Source organism: Crotalus tigris, unplaced genomic scaffold (assembly GCF_016545835.1).
Source record: "Crotalus tigris isolate CLP2741 ecotype Arizona unplaced genomic scaffold, ASM1654583v1 scf7180000024437.13266115, whole genome shotgun sequence".
NCBI lineage: Eukaryota > Metazoa > Chordata > Lepidosauria > Squamata > Viperidae > Crotalus > Crotalus tigris.
In genome coordinates, this window is record NW_024100606.1 from 10,364,908 (window position 1) to 10,383,756 (window position 18,849).

Below are 18,849 nucleotides of genomic sequence, written 5' to 3' on the forward strand. Positions count from 1 at the left end.
CTGGATCCCAGTTTTCCTCAACATGCAAATGACCCTCACTCTGGTGTTGTTTAGGAGATCCATGAAGACCTGTCTCTTTACTCAGCCTTTGGCAAGGAAGAGTGAGATCCCTCACTTCATTGCACTTGCCATGTTTTATCTTTCTCTTTTTTCTTTTGCTAATTTTATTCAAAAAAATTTGATTGGCAAAATACAAATTTCATGAATTATTAAGATGATGATGGTGGTAGTGATGATTATGATTATGAAAGAAAAACTATTGGCATCAATTATGTCTCCTTTGGAGTAAATTCATGCAGATATTTATATTTGACATTGTACTATGTTACTTAATTAGTCATACAATAAATAGAAATTTAAAATCTGCAGTCTTAAAAGAGAATTGTATTTAAGATTCCCAAATTCCTGCCCCAAAAGAAAGAGAGACCATATGAGCTATAAAAGAAGTTTATATGGTCTCTCTTTCTCTCTTTCAAGTTTTACAGTTGAACAATATACCAATAAACTACTTGAGACTGAAAAGCATATTACCTCTTGTAATTTGACAAATCCAATTAAATATCTCATGATAGTCTAAAGATGACCAGGATCCAGTATTTCCCCATATTACTTTGCATCGTTCATCAAAAACTGTTTTTGAAGGCCGAAAAAATATTGGTTCATAGGATGCCTACAATAAAAATTAAAAATTTTACTTTCTAAAAGCTATCAGTTTTAACATATGGAAAAACCAAAGGTTTCATAATTACTTTTTAATGATTTGTGTCTGCATGTTTGATAAGCTGTTAACAAAATTTTGCCAATGTGATTTTGAGTATTGAAATTGAAGGAGTGGAAGCTAGAATGTACTTTTCATTTAAGTCGCTGATTCACTGATGTAACATTTTTAAATAAAGCATCACATATTTTAACACAAAACACGGCACAGCTCTGTAAGAGGAAGTAGCAACAGTTGCAATTTTATAAAACATTTATATGCCTTTACTCTGGTGTTGTTCCAGATGCTTTTGTTGGTTGTGTCTTGAAGATAATGTAGGAAAAGGAGCTAGGATGAGGATTTGAAGGTTTGAGGATAGGACAAGACTGAATGGGCGGAAACTCATCAGATCCAACCTGGAAACAAGGGAAAATTTTCTGACAATGAATTCTATTAAGCACTGGAACAGCCTCCCAGAGGTGTGGGTGCTCTATAGCTAGAAATTTGCAATAAATTACAGGATAACCATTTGTCTGAGATGGTATGAGAACTCTTATCTTGGACAGGGGGATTGAACTTCTATACGCCCAAGATCCCTTCCAACCCTGTGAGTCTGTGATTCTATGAATTACAGGAAATATGTTTTTCTATGCATGGCATTTTAAAAAAATCATTTTCTCCTTTTTGTACAAATTGCCCAGAGTGTTCCAGAGCCTCTAAATCTTATAAAAATGGATAGGATGGAATGGGTTGGGTTGGGATGGGGTGAGGTGAGATGGGGTAGGGCAGGGCAGGGCAGGGCAGGGCAGGGCAAGGCAAGATGATAGATCAGATAAGAGTCAGCAGAGGAGGTAACAAAATGAATGGTTGTATTTCCAGGTAATGGACACCAGTGCCTAAAAACATTTCACCAAGAAGCTATTTTTATAATAAAAACTATTTACACTTTAAATATGATTACTGAACATAATTGTGAACTATTATATACTTTTTATATGTATGTACTTAAGTGTAGTAACAAACTTCATAACATGATTTCTATGGGTTCAAGTTAATTAAAGATTTAAAATAATTATGCTTTACAATGCTGACTTTGGTTTGTCTCTTTCTTATTCTGAAATTAGAAGCTTTGTTTATTTCATGTTTTTTTAAAGTTCTCTTAAAATGCTACAGTTTGCAAAACAGTGACAGAGTTTAAGTTTGACATTTTCAACCATTTCAAACTTCCCCATTTTTGTCTGTCCGTCTGCCTGTCTGTCTCCACTTACAGATCATAACCAATTTAGTGGCTTACCTATTCGATTCCATAAAATAAGGTGGAAAAGTACACAAAAATCAAAGTAACAGACAATTTACAATCTATGCCAAAGATAATGTAATCACTTAGTGACTGCTGGAAGTTACAATAGAGCACCCCCCACAAACACATTTAATGAACATGATGCTTGCTTAACGACTGTGTCATTCACTTTACAATCACTGCAAAACAGATTGTAAAATAGGATGTGGTCTCATGGTGACCTGCTCAATGACCTTTAATAATTTACAACTGTATTTCTGGGTTCAATTATAGCAATAGCATAGACTTCTATATGTCCTTGTGTAAGCAGTCTACAGAATCAGCATATTGCCCCCCAAAATCGGGATCCTTATTTTACTGACCTCAGAAGGATGGAAGGCTGAGTCAACTTTGAGCCAGTCTGAATCGAACTGCTAGCAGTGGACAGAGTTAACCTGCAGTACTGCATTCTAAACACTGGACTACTATGGCTCATTTATAATTGTAAGTCAAGGATTACTTATAAACAAATTCAAAGCAACACTACTTTCTGAGAGGCAATACTTGACAATATTTTTTTATCCAAGATATTCAGAAAAGCCAGGTTGTAATCACCTTTCTAAAACTGGAAGTGCTCAGGCCGTATGAGTCTCAAGGGGAATGCTATTCCAAAGGATGGAGGAAGCAACCAAAAAGGCTCATCTCTGAGGTTACTGAAGACAACATTCTCTGAAGGAAAGGACCCAAATGAAAATTTGGTCTATTCTACCACATCTTATGAAAAGGTATAAAGAACTGGAAAAATGGATTCTCAAAGATATATAGGTTTTATCCATGCAGGTTTTAAAGTGAATAACTAGCAATTTGGATTATTGATTGTAACAATGCAGCTTTCAGAGAAGAGATGTTGAATGGACAAATTGTTTCTATCTCAGACGCTGAATTCTGGAACAACTCTAGCTTCTGTCTTTAAAGGTAGCCCTGTGTAAAGGACATTTCAGTACTCCAAATGAGAGATCAAGGTATGTGTGACTGTGAATAGTGTCTCTCATTCTAAGAAAGGCTATAAATGACACACTAGGTGGAGTTGTGTAAAAGTCCTTCCTTGTCATAATTGTCTCAAGCAGCAACTGTGAGCCAAGAAGGATAACTAGATGATGAATTAGTACATAACAGGTGAGTGTGATTTTTTTCCATAATTAGGATGTGATTTTTTTCCATAACTGCAGTCAGTTGGCTTCTTAATTCCAAACTGCTCCATATTGCTGGGATTAAAATCCCTAAGATCCTATTTAAATCTTCTCAATTTAAACTGTTTTTATGTTTATCATTTTACCATTTTGTAAATCACTCAGAATAGCCTTATCAATGAGATGGGTGGCATATAAATTTAATAAATAAATAAATAAATGGGAATGTTCACCCCCTTTCAGAACCTAGCAACCTCCAGATATCAGAAAAGGGGTTCAAATTAACCATCATTCAGTGGCTGAGATGTAAAGTTCTGTATCCTCACTGATAATATTTAACCCTGGATCACATATATAATCACATAAATAATCGTATAAATCACATAAATAATATTTAACCACTGGATCACATCCCCCACCAGTTTCAGCTAGATACTAAATAAAAGTGGAAAGAATATCAGGCCCTAAAAGAATCCTAAATCTACATCTTAAAGCTCCACATACATGCCAACTGGAATAACTTCTTCAAAAAAAAAAAAAGAGTAATGGCAATAGAATGCTTCTCATTCTCAGTCCTTGGAGATGATCCAGAATGATACAATGGTTGATGATTACTAAATAGTCACTGAGAAGTCAAATAATATCAATGGGATTGCAATCCCCCTTCGTGGTCTTACCAAAAGTCACATCTAAGTATGACCAATATACCTCAGTTCCACTCACAGACCTAAAATATATTAAAATGGTTCCATGCAATTCATTTATACCAGAACACTTTATACTGTAGCACAGTGGTTCTCAACCTGTGGGTCGGGACCCCATTTGGCTTTCAAAAGCCAATAGGAATTGTCCAGGCTGTCTCTGCCCTGCTGAGCCCGCCAAAAGTCCCATCTGCAAGCTGTGCTGCACCAGTTGAGTAGTCCTTGACTTACGACCGGTTGAGTAGTCCCCGACTTACGACCGGTTGGGGGTCGCGGCATTAAAAAGGTTGAGAACCACTGTGCTGTAGAGATCTTGGAGTCCTAGTAGACAATCACTTAAATATGAGCCAGCAATGGTGCTGCAGCAGCCAAAAGAGCCAATGCAATCCTAGGCTGCATTAATAGAGTCAAGATCATGAGAAGTGTTCAGCTTTATAATGCCTTGGAAAGACCATACTTGGAACAGTGCATCCAGTTTTTGTTGCCACAATTTAAAAAAAGTTGTTAAGAGTCTGGAAAAAGATTAGGGGGGTGGAGGCTAAAACATATGAAGAATAGTTGTAGCAATTGGTATGTCTAGTCTAGTGAAAAGAAGGACTGGGATAACATGATAGCAATGTTTCAGTATTTGAAGGGCTACCACAAAGAAGACAAGATCATCCTATTTTCCAAAGCAGCAGAAGGCAAGATAAGAAACAATAGATGGAAACTAATCAAGGAGAGAAGCAACCTAGAATTAAGGAAAAACTTTCTAACAGTGAGAACAATTAACCAGTGGAAGAGTTGTCTTCAAAAGTTGTGGGTGCTCTATCATTGGAAGTTTTTAAGAAGAGATTGGGTAGCTATTTGTCCAGAATGGTATAGGATCTTCTGCTTGTGCAGTGGGGTGGACTAAAATATCTCCAAGGCCCCTTCCAACTGTTATTCTGTTATTCTTTTACAGCCAGCAGATCTTTGAAATCCCCATTCATTTTCTTGAGCCACCCTGGGATACTGGGCCCCAAGAAATACTGCGCTAGCCAATTTGAACAAGATGACAACTATTATTATTGAACAAGTCTAAGACAGTTATAGCCCTAATAGAATCATTAGAAGTTGGTACTTTTCTTGCAGTCAACTTTGAATCATCCAAAAAGTAGTACTGCTTCAAACATTTTAAATTCTTCACAACTACATTTGCTTGGATTTGTCATAAATACTGTTGTTGTTGTTGTTGTTGTTGTTGTTATTCCATTCTATTGATTCTCACAGATTGTCACTGCAGTTTTTTGGCAATTTTTTTCATAAATGGCTTGCCACTGCCTCGTTCCTATGGCTGAGAGGGAATGACAGGCTCATAGTTCCTCAGATAGTTTTGTACCGGTACTGTTCTGTTTTGCGTGTTGGTGGCATTGAACAAGGCAGAGTAACAAACAGGTACTTCTTTATTTGCAACTAACGGAACTCTGAACAAAATGGCTCTGCCCCTTTTTATACATTTACTCCGGGGCATTGTCAGCCAATGAATGCAATGTATTTTCCCGCTCAAACACATGCTCAGTAACTCGGAGACAGCCTGTCTGGCCCGGGCAAACCATGTGGTCTGCCCGGATCTCACTGCAGCTTCCTGCACCTGGTCTGTCAATCAAGCCCAGGACATAACACCCCTCCCCTCCTGGTTCATAAGAATAGACTTACTATTTTACAATACTACAAGCATTCTCCCACAATGTCCATTTAAACAATCAATAATTATAGCTCTTTTTCACAAATCAAAATAATAATATTAATTGAAAACCTTTTACAAGGAATGTATTCAACATTCCCCATACACATATCATAGCACAAAATAAGTCAGTTTCCAAAAGACATACACAAGCTTTTCAATTGCAATAAAATACAAAAGCATTTTATGGTTGCAAAGACAGAAACCTCACATAGTCCTTTAAGAACTTCGGTGGATCTTTGGCCTGCTCCGATCATCTTGGAGCTGCTGCTAGCACCCGATCTGGCAGCTTGCCTGCCAGGCTTGGCAGACCGGGACTTTGAGACCTATTCAATACGGGTGAAACTGGATTGTGAAGGCTGGCCTGTTCCAGTAGACCCAACCAGAGTTCCTTGATGGGGTGGAATTCCCTAGATTGGCATAAACAGCTGGCTGGGAGCACTGTCCCGTTGGTGCAAGGCCTGAGGTAGATTCAACATTGAGCACAATGTCCCATGGACGCAGTGGCCGAGTTAGGAGCCATCTCATTGGCAAAACCCCCGTTTGGCGAATGCGATATCCTACTTTCACTGAGAGCCTGAGATTCACGATCAAATCAAAACCTGGATGGTCCTGGCAGTCATCATAATGGACACTGGAACGATCTCCAGCCATTTGGAGTGACTGTCCATCACAATGAGGAAGAGCTGCCCCTGAAAGGGACCTCCTTGGTCGATATGAACCCTCGACCAAGGAGCATGTGTGGTTTCCCATCTATGAAAGGGAGCCTGTGGCATTTTGGGCCTGGACTGCTGGCAAATGTGGCACCCTTGGACCTGGGCCTCAATCTCTTTATCGAGCCCAGGCCACAGAGGTAGCTGCATGCAAGTGCCTTCATCTGGACTATGTCCAGATGTCCCTCATGCAAGGAAGTCAACACCCTAGTCCTCAGTGAGGTCGGGATCACTATCCTACTGCCCTACAGGACACAACCCTTAAAGGTGGATAACTCATGCTTCTTTTTCCAAAAACTCTGGAACATGCGTGTTAATGTGTTGTTGTTGGCTGTTTCTGCAGCCACATCCCCTGCCTTGAGGGGAGACTCCAGCAAATCCTGGATAGCCAGGATGTGGTTGGCCGGGGATGGATCCGAACTCTAATAGCTGTAGAGGCAACTTACTAAAGCTGTCAGCGTGGCCCATCTCTTTACCCACTTTGTGAACCAGGCAGTAGTCATAAGCAGACCGAAATATTGACCATCTCAACATTCTAGGAGAGATGATTTGGGGCGTCTGTTTGTTTGTTGTGAACAACCGTAGGAGCGGCTTGTGGTCTGTGAAGACCGTGAAATGGCGACCATACAAAAAGTCATGAAACTTCTTGATGCCAGCCACATTGGCCATGGCCTCTTTATCTATTTGCACATAATTGCATTCAGCAGTAGACAGAGTCCTAGAGTAATAGGCTACAGCTCTGGGATGACTTAAGAGAGCCCCAATCCCGCAAGGGAATGCATCGCAAGCTATGCTAACTGGCAACTGCTCATTGAAATGAACCAAAACTGCATTGACCTCAATGCTTGGACCTCAGCAAAACTCTTTTCATGGACTTTTGCCCACTTCCATGGAGCTTGTTTGTCCAAGAGCCGGTGTAATGGCTCTGCCACTGCAGCCTTTTTTGGAGAAATGAATGGTAAAAATTTAGAAGTCCAAGGAAGGCTTGAAGCTCGCTTTTCGACTTGGGACTTGGGGCCTGCTGAATCGCCTTGAGCTTAGATTCAGCAGGATGGATGCCTTTGGCATCTATGCAAAACTCCAGGAATTCTATAGAAGTTAATCCAATTTTGCATTTCTCCTGTTTGAGTTTCAGCCCTGCTTCGCAGAAACGCCGCAAAACGGCCCGGAGCCTGTCATACAAGTTTTCAGCTGATTCCCCACGATGAGGACATCATCAAAATATGGGCATACACCTGGAATGTTACAGAGCATTCACTCCATCATGCTTTGAAAGATGCTAGGGGCTACGTTTACCCCGAACTGTAGCCTTCGGACCTTGAAGGCTCCCTGGTGAATCACAATCATTTGAGCCTCTGCCATGGTGTTGTCCACTGGCAGTTGCTGATAGGCCTGAGCCAAATCTAGTTTGACAAAAATTCAACCTCCCTGTAGAGACGCCAAAATGTGGCTCACTACAGACACTGGATAGGAATGCTGCTGTAATGCTTTGTTTAGCATGCATTTATAGTCCACACAAATGTGGACTTCTCCATTGGCCTTAAGTGGTGTGACAATGGGTGTTTCCCATGGACTACTATCTACAGGTTCTAAAATGCCTTGCTGCAGCAATTTATCCAGCTCAGCATTGATCTTTTGTTTAAGGGCAAAAGGCACCTGACAAGGCTTAGTCCTGATCGGTGCAATGGAGAGGTCTAACCTTAAGGCAATTTGAGGCCCCTTGTATGCCCCCAGCTCAGGGCTGAACATATCAGCAAACCGCTTGCACACTTCTGCAAGACTTGTCTATTGAAGACTGTGTAACACAGTCAACTGAATTCCAAGCGCTTCAAACCAATTGAGTCCAATCAGACTCGTGCAGTCATCGTCAACTACGACAATGTCCAAAGGGCCCTCAAATCCCTAAACTGCACCCTGAGGGTCGCTTCTCCCTTAACATGCACTCAGGAATTCTGGAAATCCGTCAAAATAATGTTCCACAGCCTGAGTTTAACTCTTTGGCCACTTCTGCAACAAATTTGTTTGAGGGTTTTCTGGGAAATGATTGCAAGAGCTGAACCCATGTCCAACTCCATGTCAAAGGGAACACCCTGCAATTTGACTTCAAGATGGAGCTTTTTTTTCAATGGGCGATGGGGACCGGTTCTATATATACTCCTTCTAGTCACACAAAACCCCACCCTGTTCTGATTGGGAACCCCAGTACCTTTCCGAGGCAACTCTTCTGATGGCCATCTTTCTTGCGACCCAAACAGACGGCAGCTATGTGGCCTTGCTGGCCACACATCTGGAAAGTAGTGGAACGAAAATGACAGTCGGTACGTTTGTGGCAGCTTCCACACCCGAAACACTGAGAGAAAGGAACTGTCTTGTCAAGGTTTTTCTCAGCTTGCCTTTGGGGCCTTCTTTCCGTTGGTTGTTGCAAATGATCGACCTCGCTGTCTGATACTGGTTCTTCAACCCTCTCAGCAACCTCTTGATGGACTGTGTCCAAGCAAGAAGGGTTCTTTGAGAGCTGCAAGGCCTTAACAGCTCCACCTGCTGCTTCTTCAGCCGTTATCTCCCTCAGCGCATCTTGGAAGGAGACAGTTTCCTTAGCAAAAATCTTTTGCTGAAGTTCTTGACTCCTCAGACCATAAACTAGCTGATCCTGTCGCCAAGCAATGACCGACAGCTTCGGCTCAAAATATTCTTTGAGCATTTTCTTAAACTCCACGTAAGCAATGGACTCCAAGGGTGCTGGAGCAACCAAATTTTCAGCAATGTCAAAAGTCTCTTGACTGCAAACACACAGCAGCATCACGGCCTTCAGTCCATCCTCCTGCACTTGGCTGGCTCTGAAATAATTTTCCACCCTGGCAATGTGGGAGCTCCAGAGTTCAGGATGCGTGACGTTGAATTCAGAGAGACGACCGATCTTCACCATGGTGAATTTTGGTGGCCTCTTTCAATGTCTCATGCTGCGCAGGTTTCCGAAGGGTTTCCAGGGCTGTCCTAGCTGTACTCTCCTCCAGTGTCTTCGTACTGGCAGGCAAAGTGGAAGGAACGTGGAACGCTGCACTTCTAAGGGCTTGCAGGCTTTCCATGGTGAGTCAGCCTTTGAATATTCGGCAGCATGGTCCCACCTTCATCGCCAATGTTCTGTTTCGCACGTTGGTAGGCATTGAACGAGGCAGAGTAACAAACAGGTTCTTCTTTATTTGCAGCTAACAGAACTCTGAACAAAATGGTTCCACCCCTTTTTATACATTTACCCTGAGGCATTGTCAGCTAATGAATGCAATGTATTTTCCCGCTCAAACGCATGCTCAGTAACTCGGAACAGTCTGTCTGGCCCGGGCAAACCACGTGGTCTGCTGGGGTCTCACTGCAGCTTCTTGTCCAGGATTGGGGCGAGCCTCTACAGCTGATCTGCGCTTCTGCAGCTGTAGCTGCTGTCCTTGACTCCTTCCCAGCAAACTTGCTCGCTAGAAAACATGCTCTTGCTAATTTAGCAGAAGCGCAAATCAGCTGTAGCCCAGCGCTGATCCTGGAGCTTCTACTAACTTAACAAGCGGCATGCCTTTCAGCAAAGCTGAGCAAGTGAGCTGGGTGAGCTCTCCTCTGTCTCTGCCTGTGCACAGGCAGGTTTGCCGGCAGTAAAGCCCCCAGCCACGCTGGCAGCCTATCCCCCTCCCCTTGTCCCTTCCTGGGCACGGAGGGAGGGAGGAAGGAAGGGACGAAGAGGGAGGGAAATAAGGAACAATGAGAGAGGGAAAGAAGGGAGGAACAATGGAAGGGAGGGAAGGGAGGAAGGGACAAAGAGGAAAGAAAGGAAGGAAGGAAGGAAGGAAGGAAGGAAGGAAGGAAGGAAGGAAGGAAGGAAGGAAGGAAGGAAGGAAGGAAGGAAGGAAGGGACAATGGGAGAGGGAGGGAAGGAGGAAGAGACTAAGAGGGAGGTGAAGGAAAGGAAGAAAAGAAGGAAGGAAAGGACAAGGGGAGAGAAGGGAGGGAAGGAAGGCAGGCACCCACCCCAGTCCCATCCCAGAGACCCACAGATTCCCCCCCCCCACAGGCACTCTGCAATCTGAGTGATCAGCTGGCCACGTCCCCTGGCCATTGATCACGTGATCCTGGGACACTGTGAACGTCATAAGTATGAATCAGTTGTCAAGCATCCGAATGTAAATCAATGACCCTGGGGATGCTGCAACAATCATAAGTGTGAAAAATGATCATAATTCACTTTTTCAGGGCTGTTGTAACTTCAAACAGTCACTAAGCAAATTGTTGTAAGTCGAGGACTACCTATACTTTCCCATTTTTTTCCTTTTTTTTTGGTCAAGTTTTTGATACTCCCCCCCAGCCAGCTGGATGGGGGGTTAGGGGTCACCACAACATGAGGAACTGTATTAAAGGGTCGCGGCATTAGGAAGGTTGAGAACCACTGCTGTAGCAAGAAATGTTGTAGATGCATCAATAATTTTCTAATATTTTTGGATCAAGCTATACTTCTGAAAGAGTAGAACACACTTCCTCAAGGCCTGTGGCATCTGTCGTCACCTAAGAATGTATTCATCACACTCCTACACTGAATCCTTGTTACCTCTTTGTCACCTCTCTTTTGTCTTGCATACTGATACAGGTTTTTCTCTGATAATACTTTGTCAGCGACCATGACCTCTGCTTTTGTTGTTTTTCAGATAATATAATATCTTCATCTGGCAATAACATCATCAGTACCAAATGGCTCCAATGGGCCAATAGCAGTAACAGTGGTATTCACAAACATAATGCAAAAACTGCAATATAAGATATACCACCTTATCATTCCCCAATTGCACCTTTATGACTATAAAAAAACTACATGTCATATTGGATTCAATGTTCTAGCCCTAGAGCAAGCTTCTAGACCAGTGCTTCTCAATGTTTGTGTGACGGCGACCCCCGTCACACAAACGTTCTGCACATGCGTGGCACTGTGCGCATGGTGGGCGGGGCCCTAATGCACGCCGTGCATGCGTGGCACCCCCATGCGTGACGCACGTGCACGGCGCCTCCCCCCATGCACGGCGTGCGTGCACAGTGCCGCCCCATGCGCGGCGCACGTGCGCAGCGCCGCCTCCGTGCGCGGTGAGTGTGCGCGGCGCTGCCCCCGTGCGCAGCGAGCGTGCGCGGCGCCACTCCCGTGCGCAGCGAGCATGCACGGCGGCGCCCCCGTGCGCGGCGAGTGTGCGCGGCACCACCCCCATGCGCGGCGAGCGTGTGCGGCGCTGCCCCCGTGCGCGGCGCGTGTGGCTGGCGGCGCCCCGTGCACGGCGTGCGTGCACGGCGCCGCGAAAAATGGCGGATCGCCACCTTTGGCGACCTCCGAAAAATGGTTGATCGACCCCAAATGGGGTCGCGACCCATAGGTTGAGAACCGCTGTTCTAGACAATAGCAATTACTTAAGCATGTTTAAGAAAAGTACAACTCACCTTTCCTACTGGACATCCTCTCAGTAAAAATGGATAAGGGAAAAATTAGTAGGATGTGAAATGAAAGATTTCATGTAGTTTGTTGGCTTTTATAAGAACAATGAAATCATTTTTTTTTCAATAGCAGCCTGAAGTAAGTCCATAAAAACCGTCAAAATAATCAGAATCAGGTCAAATATCAACATCATATTATATTAAGATTTTTAATAGTTGGTTTAACAGTTAGAATATTATTATGTCTATGAAACTTCACTACAAGAAATATTACTAATACATCATTAAGTATTAAAAAGACCAGCAATTTCACTTAATATTGTGTTATGAGGCATGTATATTAATCATTTACTTATAAGAGACCTTATCCATTTTTACTGAGAGGATGTCCAGTAGGAAAGGTGAGTTGTACTTTTCTTAAACATGCTTAAGTAATTGCTATTGTCTAGAACAGCGGTTCTCAACCTATGGGTCGCGACCCCATTTGGGGTCGATCAACCATTTTTCGGAGGTCGCCAAAGGTGGCGATCCGCCATTTTTCGCGGCGCCGTGCACGCACGCCGTGCACGGGGCGCCGCCAGCCACACGCGCCGCGCACGGGGGCAGCGCCGCACACGCTCGCCGCGCATGGGGGTGGTGCCGCGCACACTCGCCGCGCACGGGGGCGCCGCCGTGCATGCTCGCTGCGCACGGGAGTGGCGCCGCGCACGCTCGCTGCGCACGGGGGCAGCGCCGCGCACACTCACCGCGCACGGAGGCGGCGCTGCGCACGTGCGCCGCGCCTGGGGCGGCACTGTGCACGCACGCCGTGCATGGGGGGAGGCGCCGTGCACGTGCGTCACGCATGGGGGTGCCACGCATGCACGGCGTGCATTAGGGCCCCGCCCACCATGCGCACAGTGCCACGCATGTGCAGAACGTTTGTGTGACGGGGGTCGCCGTCACACAAACATTGAGAAGCACTGGTCTAGAAGCTTGCTCTAGGGCTAGAACATTGAATCCAATATGACATGTAGTTTTTTTATAGTCATAAAGGTGCAATTGGGGAATGATAAGGTGGTATATCTTATATTGCAGTTTTTGCATTATGTTTGTGAATACCACTGTTACTGCTATTGGCCCATTGGAGCCATTTGGTACTGATGATGTTATTGCCAGATGAAGATATTATATTATCTGAAAAACAACAAAAGCAGAGGTCATGGTCGCTGACAAAGTATTATCAGAGAAAAACCTGTATCAGTATGCAAGACAAAAGAGAGGTGACAAAGAGGTAACAAGGATTCAGTGTAGGAGTGTGATGAATACATTCTTAGGTGACGACAGATGCCACAGGCCTTGAGGAAGTGTGTTCTACTCTTTCAGAAGTATAGCTTGATCCAAAAATATTAGAAAATTATTGATGCATCTACAACATTTCTTGCTACAGCAGTGGTTCTCAACCTTCCTAATGCCGCGACCCTTTAATACAGTTCCTCATGTTGTGGTGACCCCTAACCCCCCATCCAGCTGGCTGGGGGGGAGTATCAAAAACTTGACCAAAAAAAAAGGAAAAAAATGGGAAAGTATAGGTAGTCCTCGACTTACAACAATTTGCTTAGTGACTGTTTGAAGTTACAACAGCCCTGAAAAAGTGAATTATGATCATTTTTCACACTTATGATTGTTGCAGCATCCCCAGGGTCATTGATTTACATTCGGATGCTTGACAACTGATTCATACTTATGACGTTCACAGTGTCCCAGGATCACGTGATCAATGGCCAGGGGACGTGGCCAGCTGATCACTCAGATTGCAGAGTGCCTGTGGGGGGGGGGAATCTGTGGGTCTCTGGGATGGGACTGGGGTGGGTGCCTGCCTTCCTTCCCTCCCTTCTCTCCCCTTGTCCTTTCCTTCCTTCTTTTCTTCCTTTCCTTCACCTCCCTCTTAGTCTCTTCCTCCTTCCCTCCCTCTCCCATTGTCCCTTCCTTCCTTCCTTCCTTCCTTCCTTCCTTCCTTCCTTCCTTCCTTCCTTCCTTCCTTCCTTCCTTCCTTCCTTCCTTCCTTTCTTTCCTCTTTGTCCCTTCCTCCCTTCCCTCCCTTCCATTGTTCCTCCCTTCTTTCCCTCTCTCATTGTTCCTTATTTCCCTCCCTCTTCGTCCCTTCCTTCCTCCCTCCCTCCGTGCCCAGGAAGGGACAAGGGGAGGGGGATAGGCTGCCAGCGTGGCTGGGGGCTTTACTGCCGGCAAACCTGCCTGTGCACAGGCAGAGACAGAGGAGAGCTCACCCAGCTCACTTGCTCAGCTTTGCTGAAAGGCATGCCGCTTGTTAAGTTAGTAGAAGCTCCAGGATCAGCGCTGGGCTACAGCTGATTTGCGCTTCTGCTAAATTAGCAAGAGCATGTTTTCTAGCGAGCAAGTTTGCTGGGAAGGAGTCAAGGACAGCAGCTACAGCTGCAGAAGCGCAGATCAGCTGTAGAGGCTCGCCCCAATCCTGGACAAGAAGCTGCAGTGAGACCCCAGCAGACCACGTGGTTTGCCCGGGCCAGACAGACTGTTCCGAGTTACTGAGCATGCGTTTGAGCGGGAAAATACATTGCATTCATTAGCTGACAATGCCTCAGGGTAAATGTATAAAAAGGGGTGGAACCATTTTGTTCAGAGTTCTGTTAGCTGCAAATAAAGAAGAACCTGTTTGTTACTCTGCCTCGTTCAATGCCTACCAACGTGCGAAACAGAACATTGGCGATGAAGGTGGGACCATGCTGCCGAATATTCAAAGGCTGACTCACCATGGAAAGCCTGCAAGCCCTTAGAAGTGCAGCGTTCCACGTTCCTTCCACTTTGCCTGCCAGTACGAAGACACTGGAGGAGAGTACAGCTAGGACAGCCCTGGAAACCCTTCGGAAACCTGCGCAGCATGAGACATTGAAAGAGGCCACCAAAATTCACCATGGTGAAGATCGGTCGTCTCTCTGAATTCAACGTCACGCATCCTGAACTCTGGAGCTCCCACATTGCCAGGGTGGAAAATTATTTCAGAGCCAGCCAAGTGCAGGAGGATGGACTGAAGGCCGTGATGCTGCTGTGTGTTTGCAGTCAAGAGACTTTTGACATTGCTGAAAATTTGGTTGCTCCAGCACCCTTGGAGTCCATTGCTTACGTGGAGTTTAAGAAAATGCTCAAAGAATATTTTGAGCCGAAGCTGTCGGTCATTGCTTGGCGACAGGATCAGCTAGTTTATGGTCTGAGGAGTCAAGAACTTCAGCAAAAGATTTTTGCTAAGGAAACTGTCTCCTTCCAAGATGCGCTGAGGGAGATAACGGCTGAAGAAGCAGCAGGTGGAGCTGTTAAGGCCTTGCAGCTCTCAAAGAACCCTTCTTGCTTGGACACAGTCCATCAAGAGGTTGCTGAGAGGGTTGAAGAACCAGTATCAGACAGCGAGGTCGATCATTTGCAACAACCAACGGAAAGAAGGCCCCAAAGGCAAGCTGAGAAAAACCTTGACAAGACAGTTCCTTTCTCTCAGTGTTTCGGGTGTGGAAGCTGCCACAAACGTACCGACTGTCATTTTCTCCATACTTTTATGATCACACATCCTTATCAAAAGAAAAATTAATCATGTAATTCAATTCAACTATGTTTATTTATTTATAAATTATATCTATACTATTTTACTAGTGTATTATGTGCATTATAAAACATAACCCCAAATAAATATTATATTTTATATATACTGTATATTAAGTTTTAGTTGCTATTTTTTTATTTTTGAGAAACAATAGACATCCTAATATTTTCTCCTTGCACAAAAATGGATCAAGTGTATACAGATTGGAGAGCACTGCTCCAAAGAATTCTTCATAGCATACTAATATAGCATTTCTATGTGGAACATTGTAAAGATATTTAGTTTTGTCCCTTTCACCATATTTTACCTATTCTTCACAGAGCTCAGAAATCCTTCGTTTGTTTCACAAGATGTCTTTGCTTCTGAAAATGTTCCAGGTGTCTTCCCAATTAAGTAACAATAGAAACCATACCTTTTCCAGCCCTGTTGACATAGCATACATACACATATAGAACTATATTAGTTTGAATTTATTATTTATTTTTCACATTTTCATTATGCCCCAATCCAAAGATTCTCAGATTCACCAACTTATCTTGATCAAAGGACAATTTTTAAATTTTTTAATGTTTATATTTTATGTGATACAGAGTGATAGTCCCACTATTCTACCTTTTGAACCAAGCATTAAAACGGTGCTGTGAAATCAATAAATTTTGATAGATGTAAATTCATAACATTCCCATTCAGTATCTGTATCTTTAGATTTGCTTAATTTTGTAAGAACATTTCTGCAATTTGGATGTCCAACAAATAAGGCTTTATGACCTGTTATGCTATTTCTGGGCCAGTTTTCAGATTCAGCTCAATTCATAAAAAACATATCAAAATGTATTCTTTCTGCTAAACCATTGCCTCAGGTAGTTTCTTCTTCTTTTTTATCATATAGTAAAGATGAAAAACTTGCCTTCTTATAATATTGCAGAGAAAACTCTTTCTAACTATGTGGTTCTTAAGAGTCAATACCAAAATTAGGAGTGGAGGGGAATGATCATTTCAAGGCAAAATTAGCTTTCTAGTTGGTATGTCCAAAATTTCATAACAAAATAAATAGTTCAAGATCAAAAGCTACAAAATTTTTAGGCTTACTTTTTGGCATTTTGGATCAGCAACTTCATCTGTTCCAGGAAGAAATTCTGAAGGTTTTTTTTTTTACAGATGTATCCTAGTTCCTCTTCATAGAAATAATCTGCCCAGTATCCATTCTGAGGATGAAAAGGGGAACAAACCTTACTGAAAAGGAATCCATTACTTTTACCTCTTCCTATTTTTTTTGATGATTTTTGCTTTTTTATGAGCTGGACTAATGCACAATGCTTGTTATAGTTGCATTTATCTAAAACCTTGAATGCCTATCTGTTTGTTTGGCAGCCCTCAGGGTCTTCTCTAATTACAAAGTTATAGAGGAAGCCAAAAATAGGCTTTATGTTGCTTTTTTAAATCAAGATTTTTTCCCAGAACAATATTCATCACTGTGAATAACCTTGCTTACTTTATACAGTTAATCTGTTTATTGCTATCTTCTGTTTTCCCCAAATTACTGATGTCCTTACAAATCAAATTAATAAAATTTGCTCAGTACTAACAGCAACCCAACAAGCAAATATTAATAACAAAAAAGCAATACAACGACAATATATTTAAAATAATTAAAACATTATTTTAATGTTTAAATTTCTATATATCTAGAAATTCCATATATATTACAGTAGAATAACCAGACTTTACATTAACCCACTAACCAAATAAAAAACCTCTAACTCCCTTAAAAGGCTCTTTTTTAATTTTTATTTTTAACCAACAAGACAAAACAGAACAAACCAAAACATAACACACATACACACAATATATATACTCCTTCTTTTTTTACAGCAATTACATAATGGTAATCTACTATTTACATTTCCCCCTTATTCTTCTTTAGAATATTTGTCCTTATAGCCCCGTTATTTCTTATTTACATTTTTCTTCCTTCATGTTCTACTTCTTACTAAGAATAATTCATATTATTATTATTATACATTATTATACACATATTTTCACTTTTGACCTTTCCATATTTATTCTCCTCTATTATTTCTAGTCTCCAACCCTTTAAAGGCTCTTAAATGGGAGATTTCTGAAAATAGCGGGTTTCTTAAGTGTCGTCAGAAGACCCCTATATCCACAAAATCAGAATTATTTGTCAACATACACTGAAAAATAACAGAATATTAAATTCCATCCACAATTGTGAGACATGGTAACAGCAGAAAATGTGTCAATTTTAATTTATAATATGATAAACATCAGTAACTCGTAGAAGTAAAAGTTCTTTAGGGATTCTCCATAATTTTTAAAAGTGGAAAGTATGCTTGAAAGGAAGAAGTTTTAAGAAACTTTGATCTATGGAATAAATTATGTTATGGAAGAATAGTTGCATCAAACAAATTTGTAGACAGAAATTTCACCACAGAGAGAACTGAAAAGGAAAAAAATCTCCACTAGACAATTGAGGGTTCTTATTGTTACCTCCCCACTCATGATGACACAGTCTTCCTGCACGTCGCTTATAAGGATGGGTTCTCCTTTCTGCCATTTGATGAATCTCACAGTAGTACCATCACTCCATTCAAAATATGAAGTCATCTTCTAATAATAATAATAATAGTAAAGTTGGAAGGGACCTTGGAGGTCATCTAGTCCAACCCCCTGCTCGGGCAGGAAACCCTACACCATTTCGGACAAATGGCGGTCCAGTCTCTTCTTAAAAACTTCCAGTGTTGGAGCATTTACTGCTTCTGGAGGCAAGCTGTTCCACTGATTAATTGTTCTCACTGTCAGGAAGTTTCTCCTTAGTTCTAGGTTGCTTCTCTCCTTGATTAGTTTCCACCCGTTGCTTCTTGTCCTGCCTTCAGGTGCTTTGGAGAATAGCTTAATTCCCTCTTCTTTATGGCAGCCCCTGAGATATTGGAACACTGCTATCATGTCCCCCTTGTCCTTCTCTTCGTTAAACTAGACATACCCAATTCTAGCAACCGTTCCTTATATGTTTTAGCCTCCAGTCCCCTAATCATCTTTGTTGCTCTTCTCTGTACTCTTTCTAGAGTCTCAACATCTTTTTTACATCGTGGTGACCAAAACTGGATGCAGTATTCCAAGTGTGGCCTTACCAAGGCATTGAAGAGTGGTATTAATACTTCACGTGATCTTGATTCTATCCCTCTGTTAATGCAGCCTAGCACTGTGTTGGCCTTTTTGGCAGCTGCAGCACACTGCTGGCTCATATTTAGGTGATTGTCTACTAGGACTCCGAGGTCCCTCTCACAGTTACTACTATTGAGCATGGTGCCACCTATGCTGTACTTGTGCATTTGGTTTTTCTTGCCTAAATGTAGAACCTTGCTTTTTTCACCATTGAATTTCATTTTGTTAGTTAGTGCCCAGTGTTCAAGTCTGTCCAGATCCTTCTGTATCTGAAGCCTGTCTTCTGGAGTGTTGGCTATTCCTGCCAGCTTGGTGTC

General features: G+C 42.6%; 1 pseudogene; it reads right to left on the bottom strand.

The window, feature by feature from the left end:
• Positions 1 to 18,849, bottom strand: part of LOC120302703 — a 65,200-nt pseudogene that overhangs the window by 15,004 nt on the left and 31,347 nt on the right.